Source organism: Stomoxys calcitrans, chromosome 5 (assembly GCF_963082655.1).
Source record: "Stomoxys calcitrans chromosome 5, idStoCalc2.1, whole genome shotgun sequence".
Taxonomy (NCBI): Eukaryota; Metazoa; Arthropoda; class Insecta; order Diptera; family Muscidae; genus Stomoxys; species Stomoxys calcitrans.
Genome location: NC_081556.1, coordinates 86,355,945 through 86,364,909, shown reverse-complemented (window position 1 = coordinate 86,364,909; position 8,965 = coordinate 86,355,945).

Below are 8,965 nucleotides of genomic sequence, written 5' to 3'. Positions count from 1 at the left end.
TCTTCAAATTTGGTACAGGCATGTTTTTCGGTCTAGAGACGAAGTCTATTGAATTTGAAAAAAAACGGTTCAGATTTGGATATAGCTTCCACGCATATGTTCCTCCGATTTGCATTAATAATGCAATAAAATGGTCATTTGTTAACCGATTCTAAACTTTGTACAACGCTTTACTTGATGTCTTCCACAATTTCTATAAAATTCGGTTCAGATTTAGATTTATCGTTAGATTTTGGGTAATTTGCAATAATGTTGTTATTTATCAACCGCATTTATTACAGTTTGAATATAATTGCTAGAAATTTGATACGGATTGTTTAATAACCCATCTGAAAAGATCCGCCAAGGTCCATCAAAATTGGTTCAAAATTGGCTATACCTCCCACATTGTACTTAAAGGGTAGGTGTAGGGTATTATACAGTCGGCACCGCCCGACTATTGCCCTTCCTTCCTGGTTATATTAAACTCAGGAACTTTTTTCCTATATTTTCTTATATATACATTCTCCTTATAATAGCATATGGAATTGCTAATAAAAAATAATATTTAATGTTTTAATTTCAAAAACAAGTAAAAGTGTGCTAAGTTTGGCCGGCCCGAATCTTATATACTCTCCACCATAGGTAGCATTTGTCGAGCTCTTTTTCCGATATCTCTTTTTAGGAAAACAAAGGATAAAAGAAAATAATTGATATAATAGGACTATGTCAAGTTAAGGTCCGGTCTGACCTGAATGTTGGAGACCATTGTAGGAGTCATTGTGTAAAATTTCAGCCAATTCGAGTAAGAATTGTGCCCTTTAGGCTCTCAAAAGTAATATAGAGAGATCGGCTTATATGGGAGCTATATCAGGCTATGGACCGATTCGGAACATATTTGATACGTATGTTGAAGGTCATAGGAGAAGCCTTTGTACTCAATTTCGGCCAAATCGGATAATAACTACACCCCTCTGGAGGCTCAAGAAGTCAAGATCCCAGATCGATTTATAAGGCAGCTATATCAGTTTATGGACCGATTTCAACCATACTCCGCACAGTTGTTGGAAGTCATAACAAACCACGTCGTGCAAAATTTCAGCCAAAGCGGATGAGAATAGCGCCCTCTAGAGGCTCAAGAAGTCAAGACCCGAGATCGGTTTATATGACAGCTATATCAGGTTACGGACCGATTTCAACCATACTCAACACAGTTGTTGGATGTCATAATAAAACACATTATGCTAAATTTCAGCCAAACGGGAAAGAGATTTGTGCCCTCTAATGACTCAAGAAGTCAAGTCCCGAGATCGGTTACTATGGCAGCTATATCAGGTTATGGACCGATTTGAACCATAGTTGGCACAGTTGTTGGAAGTTATAATAAAACACCTCGTGCGAAATTTCAGCCAAATCGAACTCAGCCCTCTAGTGACTCAAGAAGTCAAGACCCGAGATCGGTTTATATGGCAGCTATATCAGGTTACGGATTTCAACCATACTCCGCACAGTTGTTGAAAGTCATAACAAACCTCTTCGTGCAAATTTTCAGTCAAATCAGATGAGGATTGCGCCCGCTAGAGGCTCAAGAAGTCAAGACCCGAGATCGGTTTATATGGCAGCTATATCAATACATGGACCCATTTACAATCCCTTCCGACCTACACAAAGAAGAAGTATTTGTGCAAAATTTCAAGCGGCCAGCTTTATTCCTTTGAAAGTTAGCGTGCTTTCGACAGAGAGACGGACGGACGGAAATGGCTAAATCGACTTAAAATGTCATGACGAACAAGAATATCTATACTTTATGGGGTCTTAGCCGAATATTTCGAGGAGTTAAAAACATAATGACGAAATTAGTATACCCCCATCCTATGGTGGAGGGTATAACAAGTAGATTTTTCGAAATTAAACATGGTGTCCCTAATTATATGGCCACCAATGTATATATCAAAGTGCTGCAGACTAGTGTAATCAATCAGGTTTAAGAGTTTCAATATCTGCTGGAAGGCTTTCTTCCGATGCAGTCCATCACTTCCCCCGGGCAAGTCTTCAAATTTGCAATGGTGAAAATCGATTTGGAGAATGTAGTGGAAAAATCATGAATCTCGACGAGTGACCAAAAGGGGGGAAGTAACTCATTTGAAGTGATGCAAAACGACTCCAATGAAATTAAGCGCAGAAGGTTTAAGTGCGTTTTTTTTTCTGAATGTTTGCTGTAATTTACCCAACAGCGTTTGGCCATAAACCCTTTTGAATGCTGCTTGTATTTGGAAAAAGCAAGGCCACCCCTTCCCTGCACAGTTTTTGAGTTTTGGCGAATCGTCGAAATCTTCATCATGCTTGCAATTGTTTGTAGCGTGTACATCATCACCACTTTACTTGATGGTGGAGATAATGTGGTGTATCCAATGCGTTCAGATTAAAATTGTTGCCATAAAATTACGCATCGACTTTGGCCTCCGTTCCCTCAACAACCCTTTTCTTCGTTTTGTTTCTATCATGTCTGCACATAAAGGGTGATTTTTTTGAGGTTAGGATTTTCATGCATTAGTATTTGACAGATCACGTGGGATTTCAGACATGGTGTCAAAGAGAAAGATGCTCAGTATGCTTTGACATTTCATCATGAATAGACTAACTAACGAGCAACACTTGCAAATCATTGAATTTTATTACCAAAATCAGTGTTCGGTTCGAAATGTGTTCAAATTTTGACAAATTTTGTTCAGCGATGAGGCTCATTTCTGGTTGAATGGCTACGTAAATAAGCAAAATTGCCGCATTTGGAGTGAAGAGCAACCAGAAGCCGTTCAAGAACTGCCCATGCATCCCGAAAAATGCACTGTTTGGTGTGGTTTGTACGCTGGTGGAATCATTGGACCGTATTTTTTCAAAGATGCTGTTGGACGCAACGTTACGGTGAATGAACACATTTCGAACCGAACACTGATTTTGGTAATAAAATTCAATGATTTGCAAGCGTTGCTTGTTAGTAAGTCTATTCATGATGAAATGTCAAAGCATACTGAGCATCTTTCTCTTTGACACCATGTCTGAAATCCCACGTGATCTGTCAAATACTAATGCATGAAAATCCTAACCTAAAAAAATCACCCTTTACATTGTTGCTCTTCCGCACCACCTCTTGGCATGGTGTTTTCATTTTCAGTTTCGTTTTTTATTGACAGTAACAACCGTATAATAGATGTAAATACGCATTCATATTTGAGATTTTTAACAAACACTGATTTAAATATTGTTTATTTTTTGGAAAGGGTGCCGGGTGACCTAAATACATTTCTAAATCACTTGAATCGTACACAGTGGGATGAAGTTATTGCCAGGAAGTGATAACAACCAACATCTATACACTTAACCGTATCATGAATTGCAAATGGAAAGTTTTTCGTTCAAAGGACAAATTTATGTGAAATTTTCTTTTCACACCTAAAATATATACAAAAATGTTTTCGTGTGTCTGTATGCCTGTTGTTATACCCTTCACCATGGGATGCCTGTTGTTCTACCTTTCACCTCGAAATATGCATCTAAGGCCCCCTAAGGTATATATATTCTTGATCGTAATGACATTTTAAGTCGATTTAGCCATGTCCGTCCGTACGTCTGTCTGAAAGCACGCTAACTTTCGAAGGGGTAAAGCTAGGCGCTTGAAATTTGGCACATATACTTCTTATTAGTGTAGGTCGGTTGGGATTGCAAATGGGCCAAATGGGTCCATGTTTAGATATAGCTGCAATATAAACCGATGTCACTTCCAACAACTGTGCCAAGTATGGTCTAAATCGGTTGGTAACCTGATAGCTGCCATATAAATCGACCTTGGGTCTTGACTTCTAGAGCTTCTAGAGAGCGTAATTCTTGTCCGATTTAACTGAAAGTATGCATGAAGTATTCTGGTATGACTTCGAACAACTGTGCCAAGTATAGTCTTAATCAGTCTATAACCTGATATAGCCGCCGCACAAACAGATCTCCCGATTTGACTTCTTGAGCCTCTAGAGGGCGTAATTCCTATCAGATTTGGGTGAAATTTTGCCTGACGGGTTTCGTTATGACTTCCAATAACTGTGCTTTGGCCGCTATTTTGCATGAAATATTTTATTTTGACTTCCAACAACTGTGTCATGCATGGTCTAAATCAGTCCATATCCTGATAAAGCCGCCATACAAACCGATCTCCCGATTAGACTTCTTGGGCTTCTAGAGGGTGCAACTCTTAATCAATATTGTTGAAATTTTGCATATGTCGTTTTGGTATGACTTCCAACAACTGTGCTAAGTATGGTTCAAATCGACCCATAACCTGATATAGCTGCCATATAAACCGATCTTATCCGCTTTGGCCGCTATTTTGCATGAAATATTTTATTTTGACTTCCAACAACTGTGTCATGCATGGTCTAAATCAGTCCATATCCTGATAAAGCCGCCATACAAACCGATCTCCCGATTAGACTTCTTGGACTTCTAGAGGGCGCAATTCTTATCCAATATGGTTGAAATTGGGCATATGTCGTTTTATTTTGACTTCCAAATCGGTATATGACCTGATATAGCTGCCATATACACCGACCTCCCAGTTTGACTTTTTGAGTCTCTGAAGGGAGCAATTATTACTCGATTTGCCTGAAATTGTAAAGGTGGTGTCGATCTAGCCATGTGCGATTTTTTGTTCGATTTGGCTAAAATTTGCAGATAGTGTTCTGGTATGATTTTGAACAAATATGCCAAGTAGGATTCAAATTGCTCTATAACCTGATATAGATCCCAGGCTACCGTAGCGCAGAGGTTAGCATGTCCGCCTATGACGCTGAACGCCTGGGTTCAAATTCTGGTGAGACCATCAGAAAAAAATGTTCAGCGGTTTTTTTCCCCTTCTAATGCTGGCAACATTTGTGAGGTACTATGCCATGTAAAACTTCTCTCCAAAGAGGTGTCGCACTGCGGCACTCCGTTCGGACTAGTCTATAAAACGGAGGCCGCTTATCATTGAGCTTAAAACTTGAATCGGACTACACTCATTGATATGTGAGAAGTTTGCCCCTGTTCCTTAGTGGAATGTTCATGGGCAAAATTTGTATTTTGCATTTACAATCCGATCGCCCGATTTGACTTCTTGATCTCTTGCAAATGCAAATTTCCCAATGAACATTCCACTAAGGAACTAGGGCAAACTTCTCACATATTACTGAGTGCTGTTCGATTTAAATTTTAGGCTCAATGATAAGGGGCCTCCTTTTTATAGCCAAGTCCGAACGGCGTGTCACAGTGCGACACCTCTTTGGGGAGAAGTTTTAACACGACATAGTACTCACAAATGTCGCCAGCATTCGGAGAGGATAACCACCACTGAAAATGTTTATTCTGACGTTCTCGCCAGGATTCGAATCTACGCGTTCATAGGCGGACATGCAAACACCTGCGCTACGGTGGCCACCTTTTGGCCTCTTGAGCCCTTACAAGCCGCAATTTTTGTTCGATTTGTCTGAAATTTTGCATGAAGTGTTCTGTTATGACTTTCAACAATTGTACTAAGTAAAGTCTAAATCGGTCTATAACCTTGTATGGCTCCTATATAAGCCGATCTCCCGATTTGACATCTTTAGCCCCTGGAAGTCGCATTTTTTTCCATTTAGCTAAAATTTTTCTATGTCAAGTACAGTTCATATCGGTCTATATCAGCCAATTCCGGTCTCCCGATTTGACTTCTTGAGACTTAAAAAGCCGCAATTTTTGTCCGATTTGGCAGAAATTTTTTTTGTACACATATTTAACAGAATCCATGGTGGTGGGTTCCAGCCCGGCCGAACTTGGCACGCTTTTATTTGTTTATTTTAATTCTCCGAAGACCAATTGGCCCTTTTGATCTTAGGTTAGGATAGGTTTAAGTGACAGTTTGCCATCAGACTCACGTTTTTGTTCATTGTAATACTACAGGAACAGGAGAAAAAATATGCCTTTCAGTTTCTACCGTTGAATCATCCAGATCGCTTTAAAAAGCCCAACAACTTACGAATTTTCACTTCCTCTAATTCAGAAAAGTCCTCTTAAGAAACTAAAAGGCAAATTTTTCTTCTCGTCAGTGCAGTACTGTCGTACAGCAGACGTTGTTTTGTTTCCTCTTATTAGACGTCGTCACAACTTCTACAGGAATCGTTATTTGCAACCTTCAGTTTATCAGTCGTCTTCGATTCGTTTTTCCACTCTCTTTTCAGGCCTGCAACTGACAGTGCTGTAAAATGAGTGCTGAAACTTATAGCAATCCGTCTTCCTTCTGTTTAGTGCAGGAACCACTTCTGCAGTATTTTCACAATGGCTGAGCTAATGCAATGATGCTCAGAGAACCCGTTGTCATCTTAGACTTCTCCGTCACATATTCTTCCGCTGATATTCTCCGATGCAAATGTAGCTGACAAAAAAGTGTGATCAAGTTCATACTGATAACACTGAAAACGCCTATCGCTCAGGCAAACACTTATGTATCTTCGCCGGATCTTGTCGCACCCTCCTCCGGAACACGGGATGGTTCGTCCGACAACCAAGAGGTACGTTCTCAAGATCGCAGAAGACCTGGACATGTACAAAGCAAGCGCTCGATAGTCTTCCCCTTATCCTTATCAAGACAACTCCTGCATAAGTAATTGTGCGGTATTCCCATGCGAGCCGCCATGCGGCCTATGGCATAGAGTCGGTTATAACCCGTGTCAATGGGCTCTGCGATCTCTTTTCGAACGGCAGTAGCTTCTTTGTGCTCCTACTGTCGATGACGGACCAGAGTGCAATCTCCTCTTCTATGTTCGCAGACGAACCCCTGGTGGCGCATTCGTCCGCCCCTTCATTCCCCAGAATCCCTTCATGTCCGGGAACCCATATTAGCATCGCATTGTGGTCGTGGAGCCTATCCTGGGACTCCAAACAATCCGCCACACACCTTGACCTCACCGACCTCCAATCCAAGGCCTTGAGCGCCTCCGTAATGCCCACATAAATCCAGAGTTCTAAGTAATGGCAGGACCTCTGCCAGAAAGACATACATACCGATATTGAGTACGTCACAATCCAGTCCCTGCCTCCATCTTGGATCAGTGAAGATCGAGGTCTCATCCCCCTTAAAATCAGTATTCGCCTTCATTTATCTCTCCCAGGAAAACGAATCATGAATGTCCTAATCCGAAATTGCATATGGCATATGATTGGGCTAAGCCAAGGAGTTTTAGAGAAGACTGAAATGTGCCTGTTCACGAGGAAGACGAAGGTGATCCAATTTGACGCCATCTGACAAGGACAAATACTTAGGAGTGATCTTGGATAGGAAACTTAATTGGAAGTGTCATATTCAGGAGTGTACTGAGAAGGTTCATAGATGTTGGACACTACGTAGACGGGACGTAGGCTCGAAATGGGGCCTGAATACGAGGATAGTCCACTGGCTCTACAGGAGCGTGATTAGACCAATACTTACTTACGCTTCATTAGTTTGGTGGACTGGTAGGGAGAAAAAGTGCAACATAAGGACCATACAACAGGTTCAGAGAACATGTTGTCTTGGCATAGGCGGAGCGATGAGGACCCCGAGAGGCGACAATAGGAAACCTGGAAGGAAGGGAAGAGGTTTCCGATCGGATACCTGAGATTAACCTTGAAGTCGAGTGCGAGGCACTGCTGCCGTCGGCACAGTCTTGGATTGACGGAACCTTGGTATTGCCATCTGGAAGATCATATTACACGGATGGATCAAAGCTAGAGGACAGTGTGGGCCTGGGAGTCTACATTGAGAACTCAGGGACTGATATCTGTTTTAGGCTGCCGATCATAAACGGTCCTGCAGGCGGAGATCCGCGCGATCACGGAATGCATGAGGTGGTGTGGAGCTAACGCGAGAACGTCGATTGTAGACATCCTTACCGACAGTAATAACAACCAGGAGCATAAGGTCACAAACAGTCTTGGAGTGTAAGAAGGAGATTAACGCCTTCTCTGAGGATGGCAAAATCCGCATCGTTTGGATGCTGGGCCATAGCGGAGTAAGGGGGAATTAAAGAGCAGACGATTTTGCAGTAAAGGTCAGAGGACTGCCGTCAATAAACTTGGTTAACCCGATGCCTTTCGGGTCGATGCAGTCCGAGTTAAGGGAGTGTGAGACGAACGCGCATGTAACACTGTGAAACGGCCAAAGGTCGGTATGACGACGAATATCCTATGGGGGGAATGGTATCTCAAGAATACGAGCCTATTACTGAAAGGAAGTAAGAAGGAGGTTAGTATAGCTTTTGGTGTTATAATGGGACACATAGGACTACGAGCTCAATTATACAAATTCCGTGCGGCAAGTGATATCATGTGTAGCGCATGTAGGGAAGATTATGAGACGTTGTAGCATTTCCTATATCATTGCCCGGATTTCGTGGCTAACATACAGCGGTACTTTGGTGGGGACACAATATCAGACATGAACGAACTTAGGGGAGTGGTATGGAAAACAATTAAGAAGTTTTTAAGTAGCACGTAATTTTTTACTTAAAATTTTCTTTTTTGAGGTTACTTTTTAGGTTTTAGAGGGCACATGAAGCCAATTACTGCCTTAGGTATATGTCTACAGTGGCATGGGGCAGATTAATATCTGTAACCTCTTTTCAACCTAAACCAACCGAATCTAATCCCAATCCGTATCAGAGCCTGATAGACGGAGATGATCCTCAGTCTACCCTCCGCATCAATAGCGTCCAGAATGGAACTGTGGTCGCGCCTTAGCGACTGAAGAAAAAAACATTTAGACCACTCTTTGCAAAAATACAGGCTCTGTGTCTCTTATTCTCTGTATCCTTGAGTAATTTAAATCCAGGAACTCTTAGTCCAAGAACAATTCGATATACACCCATTGTTCCTGGATAAGAACAAAGTCAAATCCTCCTGCCATCTGAAAGTACTATAGAAGCATAGCAGAAGCGGCCTTATCTTCAGA